Raw genomic sequence first — 11,266 nt, 5'->3', positions numbered from 1 at the left:
CAGTTTGAGATCAGGGTGCTGGCATGGTCAGGATCTTGATGAGGACCCTCTTCCTGGTTATGTCCTCACATGACCTTCCTTGTTACTTGCATATAGAGAGGCAGAAGTAACAATTCCTCCTCTTTTTATAAGGGCATTCATTTCATGATGAGGGCCCCATTCTCACGAACTAATCTAACCCTAATTACTTCCCAAAGGCCTTATCAATGAATACCATTACATTAAGGTTTAGGTTTTCACTGTATGAACTTTGAGGGGGACACAAGCATTCAGTCCATAGCAATATCTATGGGAAAATTACATGAAGTGTGGGGAAGACCACCAGAATGGATCAGGTAAAGCAACAGCCAGAACTAGTCCTAGGCTAAAGATTGTTCTGGATCCAACTAACAAAGCATAAAGGCAAGCTTTGAAAGGATTGAATTCATTCAACATGCCAGGATAGGGGCTTTCTGCCATCATCTTCACACAGAAGCATTGATTTTGACAACTACCCCTAGATGACAGTACCTTTGTGGGAGTCTGAGAGTCCAGCAGAGAAGTTCTAGTACACTGTGGAGCAAAAAGTCTGATAATAGATGCATTGAAGAGGGTAAGAAGAACAATTTCACTTAAACTATGTCACCTTTCCCCCAAGGCAGCACAGTTTAGTGCCAAGAGAGACTCCTTCAGCCTGCAATTTCTCCTATAGGGGAAAGTGAATGCATAGCAAGCAAGTACCTGGCTTATCCAGTCATGAAGAGTGCTACTCGAGAGGTCCACCTCTTTCTTACCTCACACAGAATACTGAGGTGACTGGCCCAGCCAAAAAGTTCAGAAAGTTGGGAGCAAGGAAGAGAGCTGGGGATTCGCATTAACCAGGGCTCAGAACTCAATAAAGGGCCATGGATCTTACTAGCTCCCTTGCTTGGCAGATTCCATCAGGAAGCCCTCCTATGGGTTACTGGAAATGCTTTGGTTACAGAATCCCTCAGCTTGCTCACAGGCACCCTAAACGCTTTGCATGTCCCACTCTTCTCCACCCCATGGTCCTTATGCATCTCACCACAAATACAAGTACAAACCTCGGCAGATGGCGCATGACCATGTGCAGAAAGCCATCCTAACTCTGTGAGATGGGACAAGGCACATAAACTTGACCATTTCAGAGAACAGCCTTAAAAAAAAAGATCGAGAGAAGGCATACAATCTTAGGAATCTCCGCCTCCACAAGTGGTAACAAGAAGTGTGAACCAGACCCATTAATAGGAAAGGACTGAGAAAACCTCAGAATCCCTATTCAGGCCTAATAGTGCAGGTATTTCTCTCCCAAAGTTAGCAGAGACTGGAGAGGATGATTGCGTCTTCAAATGAAAAGCAAAAACAAAGCAAAACAAACAAACAAAAACAACAATGCAAGATCCTAATGTAATTGAAAAATCAAGGGCTGGGCGCAGTGGTTCACACCTGTAATCCCAGCACTTTGGGAGGCCGAGGTGGGCAGATCACAAGGTCAGGAGATCGAGACTATCCTGGCTAACACGGTGAAACCCTGTCTCTACTGAAAATACAATAAATTAGTCAGGCATGGTGGTGGGTGCCTGCAGTCCCAGCTACTCAAGAGGCTGAGGCAGGAGAATGGCGTGAACCCGGGAGGTGGAGCTTGCAGTGAGCCGAGATTGCACCACTGCACTCCAGCCTGGGCGACAGAGCAAGACTCTGTCTCAAAAAAAAAAAAAAAAAAAAAAAAAAGAAAAGAAAAATCAAGGAAACATGATACTAACGGAGGAGACCACCCCTCATATTGTCTTATCCCCAATTTCTACATCCAAAAAAAGAAGAAGTAAAAACTAAAAGGCAGAAATGAAATCCACAGGCAGACAGCCCAGCACTGCTGGTGCCACGCCCTAGGCCTGGTAGTTAAAGATCAACCCCTGACCTAACCGGTTATGTTATCTGTAGATTCCAGACATTGTATGGAAAAGCATTGTGAAAATCCCTGTCCTGTTCTGTTCCGTTCCAATTACGAATGCATGCAGCCCCCAGTCACATACCCCCTGCTTGCTCAATTGATCACAGCCCACTCACGTGGAACCCCTTAGAGTTTAAGCCCTTAAAAGGGACAGGAATTTATCACTTGGGGAGCTCAGCTTTTGAGACACAAGTCTGCTGAAATTCCCGGCTGAACAAAGCTCCTTCCTAATTTAACCCAGCGTCTGAGTTTTGTCTATGGCTCATCCTGCTACATTTCTTGGTTCCCCGACTGGGAAGCGAGGTGATTGGTGGACGGTAGAGGCAGCCGCTTAGGCAACTTAGGCCTGCCCTATGGAGCATACCTGCAGGGGACTCCAACCAGCCTGAGTGATGTGGATCCAAAGAGTGCTCCCAGGTAGGCAATTGCCCTGGTAGGACGCCTCGCCAGAGCAGTATATGGCAGGCCCCTGTGAGGATCAACACAGTTGCTGAACACCGGGAAGGAGTTGACACTTGGAGTCCGGACATCTGAAACTTGGTAAGTCTGGCCTTTGGAACTTGCTCACTCCATTTGAATGGAAGTGTGGCCTGATCACCCACGGTGTGCCTATACCAGCACTTTGGTTTTTGTTTTTGACTTGACTTGGATTGCTTGATACTTTGGTTTTGGTGTTGACCTGGTTTGGATTTCTTGATACTCTGATTTTGGTTTTGATTCTGGCTTGGTGTAAACTGTAAAAGTGTGTGTGTGCCCTTTTTACCCGTTCTTTGTTTTGTGGTGTGTGTGTGGTGTTAGTGTGGTGTTTTGTCTCGAGGAAGCATGGGTCAGTCACAAAGTAAGCCCACACCACTAGGAACTATGTCGAAAATTTCAAGAAAGGATTTAAGGGAGATTACAGTGTTACTATGACACCAGGAAAACTTAGAACTTTGTGTGAAATAGGCTGGCCAGCATTAGAGGTGGGTTGGCCATCAGAAGGAAGCCTGGACAGGTATCTTGTTTCAAAGGTATGGCACAAGGTAACCTGTAAGCCAGGGCACGCAGACCAGTTTCCGTACATAGATACTTGGTTACAGCTGGTTTTAGATCCCCCCCCCACCCCTGCTTGAGAGAACAGCAGCATACGTGGCTGGCAGAGACAAGGAAGGACCAGCAGAGACAGAGAGAGGAAAGAGACAGGAAAAGAGGCAAAGAGAGAAAAGAAGAGACAGAGAGGAGGAGACAGAGAGACAGAAAGGGAATCAAGGAGAGAGAAAGAGAGAGAGAAGCCAGGTGTGGTGACTCACATCTGTAATCCTAGCACTTTGGGAGGCTGAGGCGGGCAGATCACCTGAGGTCAGGAGTTTGAGACCAGCCTGGCCTACATGACGAAACCCTGTCTCTATTAAAAATACAAAAATTAGCTGTGCGTGGTGGCAAGTGCCTATAATCCCAGCTCCTTGGGAGGCTGAGGTGGGAGAATTGCTTGAACCTGGAAGGTGGTGGTTGCAGTGAGCTGAGATCATGCCACTGCACTCCAGCCTGGGCAACAGAGCAAGACTCTGCCTCACAAAAAAAAAAAAAGAGAGAGAGAGAAAGAGAAAGAGAGAGGCAGAGAGAGAAGAGACAGAGTCAAAAGGAAATTCAAAAAAGAGAGAGAGACTGAAAGTCAAAGAGAGAAAGAAAGAAAGCAAGAGAGAGATATACAAGTAGTTAAGGAAAAAAAACAGTGTACTCTATTCCTTTGAAAGCCAAGGTAAATTTAAAACCCATAATTGATAACTAAAGGTATTCTCTGTAACCCTGTAACACCCTAATACCACTTTGTTGTCAGTGTAAACAATGGCGTATCCCAAAAGCACTGAGGCCACTGATAACCAATAGCCTTCCTATCAAAAATCCTTAACCCAGTAACCCATGGATGGCCCAAATGCATTCAATCTATAGCAGCAACTGCTTTGCTAACAGAAGAAAGTAGAAAAATAACTTTTAGAGGAAACCTCATTGTGAACACACCTCACAAGTTCAAAAGCATCCTAAGTAAAAAACAAAGACAAACAAACGAACAAAAAAGGCAAAAAAGTAGCTTACTAACCTAAAAATCTTAAAATATAGGGTTATTCTGTTAAAAAAAAAAAAAAGATGATTTAACATTAACTACTGAAAATTCCCTTAACCCAGCAGGTTTCTTAACAGGGGATCTAAATCTTAATTACCATACAAAGGTCTGACCAGACCTAAGAGAAACTCCCTTCAGGACAGGACAATAGATGGTTCCTCCTGGGTAACTGAAAGGGGGGGGAAGCCATCTATACCAATTCTAAGTTAATTTGAACTAAACAAGGTCTTATTAATAGCAAAGGATAATTGAAATCCCAAACTTACAAGGTTTTTAACAAAGGTAAAGTTTTGCTAAAGTTAACAGTGTAACATGTATTATAGTAACTTCTAATCTTGTGGCCTTAGACAGTCTAGTCCGCAGATGTAAAGGAAGTTTGCTTTGGAAAAGAATGATTATCGTCTTCAAAAAAAGGAAAAAAAGGTGGGGGCAGAATTTATGTAAAAAGAATGTTATATGGTAAATTCTTGTTCTGAAATAAATTAACTGGTTGTTTAAAGAAAGAAATGTTTGTAATAAGGAAGTTGAGGAATTGTCTGCGAAAGTCGTGAAAAAAACTTATAAAAAAAGAATTTATGCAAGAAATGTTGTATGATTTAAAAGTAATTAGGTCTCCTGAATGTAAAACTATTGAAGAAACAGCTTATGTGCAAGGTGTATAAGGAAAGTAAAACATACCTCTGGTAAAAGGATTATAAGGTGGCATAACAATGTGGATTTTTACCTACATTAAAATGTAAAAAAAAAATTTTTTTTTGTTTTGAAGGTTTAAGCAAGTTTTGTTTTGTTTTGTTTCTTTTAAGGAGTCTTGCTCTGTCACCCAGGCTAGAATGCAGTGGTGGGATCTTGGCTCACTGCAAGCTCTGTGTCCTGGGTTCACGCCATTCTCCTGCCTCAGCCTCCTGAGTAGCTGGGACTACAGGCACCCGCCACCATGCCTGGCTAATTTTTTTTTTTTTTTTTGTATTTTTAGTAGAGATGGGGTTTCACCGTGTTAGCCAGGATGGAGTTTAAGCAAGTTTTAAAACATTAATTGTAAAGAAAATTCTGTGTGTAAACATATTAGCTAAAGTTAAATGGGTATCATCCAGTTTTTCTGTGAACTGAACATTAAAATAAAAACACAATGGGTTTTTCTTAAAGCACTAACCTGCTCTTTAACAAAAATTATAAAAGGTTAAAAAGAGTCTATAAAAATCTTACCTTATGGTCCGACATTAAAAATTGAATAAATATGTCTATAAGATTTTATTAAAACTAAGTTTAACATTAATAACACACTAATATAAAGGTGAAATTTAGCTTATCTGGTATAAAAATCATACAGAAAGCACTGTAAAGTATAAAATGGTGTTTGGATTTCTTTGGTCTAAAAACTAATAAAAATAGGTGCTAAAGGAAATTACTCAGTAAAAAGGCATCAATGACTATAAAGTCCACTGCTGATGTCCCCACATTTAAAACAAAAGGTCAATTTCTTAAAAATTATAAACTTGGCTTAGCACATGTACCACCCCTAGAATTTCCGGTAAACCAGCACCAGCTGGTTTAAAGACTGGCAATAAGATTAAAGACTGGGAACTTCTGGATTCTGAAAAACCTCAATTATTAGGCAATATCATATAGCAAGGGTGAGGAAAGACTTCACTGTTCCTGTGGGAAGACTCAGCTGCCTTGGGCAAAAACTGTGTAACAGTACTACAAAACAGCCACCTGGTGAAGTTCAAACCACACTAAAAGAAATCCATTTAGTAAATTTCCAAAGTTGCAAACCATGTGGACCCACCTGGAGTCCCATTGGGACTGGACAGCCCCCACTGGATTATGCCACATATGTGGGCAGAAAGCCTATGCCAAGTTACCTGACCAATGGGCAGGTAGTTGTGTTATTGGCACCATTAAACCATCTTTTTTCCTACTGCCCATAAAAACAGGTGAGCTCCTAGGCTTCCCTGTCTATGCTTCCTGAGAAAAGAGAAGCATAGCTATAGGTGACTGGAAAGATGACGAGTGGCCCCCTAAAAAAATCATACAGTACTATGGGCCTGCCATTTTGGCACAAGATGACTCATGGGGATACCGAGCCCCCATTTATATGCTCAACTGAATCATACAGTTACAAGTTCTCTTAGAAATAATCACTAATAAAACTGGCAGAGCTTTAACTGTTTTAGCCGAAACAGAAACCCAGATTAGAAATGCTATCTATAAAAATAGACTAGCCCTACACTACTTGCTAGCAGCTGAAGGAGGGGTCTGTAAAAAATTTAACCTGACCAATTGCTGTCTGCACATAGATGACCAAGAGCAAGTAGTTGAAGATATAAAGATACAACAAAGCTGCCACATGTGCCCGTGTAGGTGTGGCATGGGTTTAATCCTAGGTCCACGTTTCGAAAATGGTTTCCAGCACTAGGAGAATTTAAAACTCCTATAATAGGAATTATAATAGTAATATTAACCTGCTCGTTGCTTCCATGTGTGCTGCCTTTGCGCCTTCAAGTAATGAAAAGTTACTACCTTAGCACAAGTGTACTATATGAATCACTATCGATCAGTCTTGCAAGAAGACATGGGTAGTAAGGATGAAAGTAAGAACTCCCACTAATGAGTGAGGTTCTCAAAGAGGGGAATAAGGGAGGAGACCACCCCTCATATTGACTTATGACCAATTTCTGCCTCCAAAGAAAGAAGAAGCAAAAACTAAAAGACAGAAATGGAATCCACAGGCAGATATCCTGGTGCCATCCCCTGGGCCTGGTAGTTAAAGATCGACCACTGACCTAACCGGTTATGTTATCTATAGATTCCAGACATTGTGTGGAAAAGCGCTGTGAAAATCCCTGTCCTGTTCTGTTCTGTTTACCGGTGCATGCAGCCCCCAGTCATGTACCCCCTGCTTGCTCAATTGATCACAACCCTCTCATATGGACCCCCTTAGAGTTGTAAGCCCTTAAAGGGGATAGGGATTGCTCACTCAAGGAGCTCAGCTTTTGAGACACAAGTCTGAGAAGTTTCTGGCTGAATAAGCAGCTTCCTTCTTTAACCCAGTGTCTGAGTTTTGTCTGTGGCTCGTCCTGCTACAATACTACAAAATGAATATAATAATTTTCCAGTAACTAACTCAAAGAAATAGAGATGTATGAATTACCTGATAAAGAATTCAAAACAACTGTTTGAAGGAAATTCAGCTAGCTACAAAGAAAACAGACACAACTCAACAAAATTGGAAAACAATACATGAACAAAACAGGAAGTTCAACAAAGAGATGAAAATCAAAAGAGTACCAAACAGAAATTCTGGAGCAGAAGAATGTAATGAATAAAGTGACAAATACAATAAATAATGTCAATGACAGTCCTAAGCAAAAGAAATAATCTGTGAACTCGCGAACAGATTGCTTGAAATTTTCCAGTTAGAGGAAAAGAATTGAAAAAGAATGAAAAGGAATGAAGAAAGAATTTATAGAACACAATCAAGAAAGCTAACATATGTATTATGAGAGTTCTAGAAGAAGAAAGAAAGGAGCAGAAAGATTATTTAAAGAAATAATAGCAGAACACTTCCCAAATCTGGAGAGAGATATGATCATCCCGGTAAATGAAGCTCAAAGAAACACAGTGAAATCAAACTGACAAAAAGTGAAGACAAAGAGAATTTTAAAAGCAGCAAGAGAAAAGAGACTCAGTACATACAAAGAACCTGACCCTATAAAACTGACAGATAATTTCTCACCAGAAATCTTGCAGGCCAAGAGACAGTGAAATAATGTATTCAAGGTGCTGAAAGAAAAAAAAACTGTCAAAGAAGAATGCTTTGCCCAGCAAAGATATCCCTCAGGAATGAAAGGGAGGTAAAAACTTTCTTAGACAATAAAAGCTGAGGGAGTTTATCATCACCAGACCTGTCTTACAAGAAATGCTAAGGGGAGTTCTTCAAGTTGAGTTGAAAGGATGCTGATTAGCAACTCAAAAACATCTGAAAGTATAAAACTCACTAGTAAAGGTAAGTATATAGTCAAATTGGAATATTCTAATATTATTATGGCAGTGTATAAATCACTTGTAACTCTAGTATGAAAGTTAAAAGACCACAATATTAAAAATGAGTATAGCTTTAATAAATTTTTAATAGGTAAACAATATAAAAACATGTAAGTTGTGACATTAAAAATAAAGTGGAAGGGGAATCAAAACTGTAGAGTTTTTATATGTTATTATAGTTGTTTCTATCAGCTTAAAATATACTGTTATAAGACTTGTGATGTCAGTTTCATGGTAACCACAAAGCAGAAATCTATAGTAGATACACAAAAAGATAAACAGAAAGGAATCAAAGCATACCACTACAGAAAATTATCAAATCACAAAGAAAGATAGCAAGAGAGGAAGAAAGGTACAAAGAAACTACAAAACAGCAAGAAAATAATTAATGAATGGTAATAGTAAGTCTTTACCTATGAATAAGTACTCGAAGTGTAAATAAATTTTATTTCTCAACCAAAAAACATAGAATGGCTGAATGGATAAAAATACAACACTCAACTACATGCTGCTCACAAGAGGCTCATCCACATACATACGCTGAAACTGTAAAGGAAGGTAAAAAGAAAATTCCATGCAAATGGCAACCAAAAGAGAGCAGGGATAATATTATACTTGTATCAGACAAAATAGACTTTTAGTCAAAAACTGATAAATAACTCAGTAAAGTTGCAGGATACAAAATCAACATACAAAAATCAGTAGCATATTCATATACTGACAATAAAGAATCAAAAAAGAGATACAGATAATGTCCTTAAAATGTCCTGTTAGAAAAAGAGACATTAAAAACAATCCCACTTATAATAGTAACAAAAAGGACAAAATAATTAAGTATAAATTTAACCAAGGAAGTGAACTATATATACTATTGAACTATTTATGAAAACTTTAAAACATTAGTGAAAGAAATTGAAGACAAATAAATGAAAATATATCCCATATCACTGAATTGGAAGAATTAATATTATTAAAATACCCATATTACCCAAAGCAATTATATTAGTCATTTTCTCAGTTCTGTAAAGAACTACCTCAGATTGGATAATTTATAAAGAAAAGAGATTTAATTGACCCACAGCTTTGCATGACTGAGGAGGCCTCAGGAAACTTAAAATCATGGTGGAAGGCAGAAGGGAAGCAAGGCACGTCTTACATGGTAGCAGGAGAGAGACTGAGCAAGGGCAGAAGTGCCACACTTTTAAACCATCACATCTTATGAGAACTCACTATTATAAGAACAGCATGGGGGAAACTGCCCCCATGATCTAATCACCAACCACCAGGTCCCTCCCTAACACATGGGGAATACAATTCGAAATGAGATTTGGGTGGGGACACAGAGTCAAATCATATCATCAATCTACAGATTCAGTGCAATTCCTATCAAAATTCCAAAGGTACTTTTCACAGAAAAAGAAAAAATGATCCTAAAATTAATATGGAATGGCAAAAGATCCTGAGTAGCTCGAGCAATCTTGAGCAAGAACAGAGCTGGAGGCATCACACTCCTTGATTTCAAAGCTATCTTAATCAAAACAATATGATCCTGGCATAAAATCATATATCAATAGAACAGAGAGCCCAAAAATAAACCCACACATATACAGTCAACTGTTTGACAAAGGTGCTGAGAATATGCAATGAAGAAAGGATAGTCTCTTCAATAAACAGTGTTGAGAAACTGGATATCCACATGCAGAAAAATGAAATTGGCCCCTTATCTAACACAAAAATGCAGTAAAAATATATTAAAGACTTAAACCTGACACCTGAAGCTGTAAAACTCCTGGAAGAAAACACAGGAAAAAGTTCCATGATGCTTATCTTGGCAATTTTTATTGAATATCAGGATACCAAAAGCACAGGCAACAAAAGCAAAAACGGAAATAAGTAAGTGAAACTACATCAAACTAAAAAGTTTCTGTATAAGTTTCTGCAAATGAAATAATCAAAAAATGAAAAGACAACCTCCAAAATGAGAGAAAATATCTGCAAACCATATATACTAGGGATCTCCAACCCCCTAGTACAGGTCTGTGGCCTGTTAAGAACCAGGCCACACAGCAGGAGGTGAGTGGCAGGTGAATGAGCTTTACTGCCTGAGCTCCCCCTCCTGTCAGATCAGTAGTGGCATTAGATTCTCATGGGGTGCAAACCCTATTGTGAACTGTGTACATGCAAGGGATCTAAGTTACATGCTCCTTATGAGAATCTAATGCCTAATTATCTGAGGTGGAACAGTTTCATCCTGAAAAAATTCGAGAAAAAGTTTTCATAGCCCAGTTCATGAAAAAATGGTCTTCCACAAAACTGGTCCCTGGTGCCAAAAAGGTTGGAGACTGCTGATATATATGATAAAGGATTAATACCCAAAAAATATAAGGAACTCATACAACTCAGTAGCAAAAACCAAAAACAAACCCAATAATTCAATTTTAAAATGAATAAAAGATCTTAAGAGATATTTTTCCAAAGAAGACACATAAATGGCCAACAGGTATTTATGAAAAGGTATTCAACATAATATTCAATAATCAGGAAAACCCAAATATAAAAACACAAGCTGTTACCTCACACCTGTTAGTATGGTTATTACCAAAAAGACAAAATAACAAGTGTTGGTGAGGATATGGGCAAAAGGGAACCTTTGTAGACTGATGGTAGAAACGTGAGTTAGTAGAGCCATTATGGAAAACAATGTGGTGTTTTCTCAAACAATTAAAAATAGAACTACCATAGGATGTAGCAATCTCCTTTCTGGGTATACATCCAAGGAAATAAAATACTCCATTGTTAGCTGCAGCACTATTTATAATAGCCAAGATACAGAATCAACCTAAGTGTCCATCAACAGTTGAATGGATTAAAAAAATGTGGTGCACGCATATACAGTGGAACATCATTCAACCTTAAAAAAGAAAGAACTCCTGTCACTTGCAACAAAATGGATGATACTGAGGGACATTACGTTAACTGAGATAAGCCAGGCACAGAAAAACAAATACTGCATCATCTTACTTATATACGGAATCGAAAAAAGTCAAACTCATAGAAGCAGACTGTAGAATGGTGGTTGCCAGGAGCTGTGGGTGGGGGAAATGTGGGAGATGTTGGTCAAGGGGTGCAATCTTAAGTTATAAGATGAATAAATTCTGGAGACCTAATGT

At 39.1% G+C, this 11,266-nt stretch overlaps 1 long non-coding RNA gene across 1 annotated transcript in view; it reads left to right on the top strand.

Annotated features, from left to right (window-relative positions):
* The first annotated feature begins 2,116 nt into the window (after positions 1-2,116).
* LOC144341131 (uncharacterized) overlaps positions 2,117-11,266 on the top strand; it is a 35,911-nt gene continuing 26,761 nt past the window's right edge. Inside the window, exon 1 of the long non-coding RNA XR_013417795.1 lies at positions 2,117-2,491. This is a non-coding gene — a long non-coding RNA (uncharacterized LOC144341131). The remainder of the gene's footprint in view (positions 2,492-11,266) is intronic.

This window comes from Macaca mulatta, chromosome 5, assembly GCF_049350105.2.
Source record: "Macaca mulatta isolate MMU2019108-1 chromosome 5, T2T-MMU8v2.0, whole genome shotgun sequence".
In the NCBI taxonomy this organism is placed as follows: Eukaryota; Metazoa; Chordata; class Mammalia; order Primates; family Cercopithecidae; genus Macaca; species Macaca mulatta.
The sequence above is the reverse complement of the archived record's forward strand: the minus strand, read 5'-3'. Positions and strand labels throughout refer to the sequence as shown.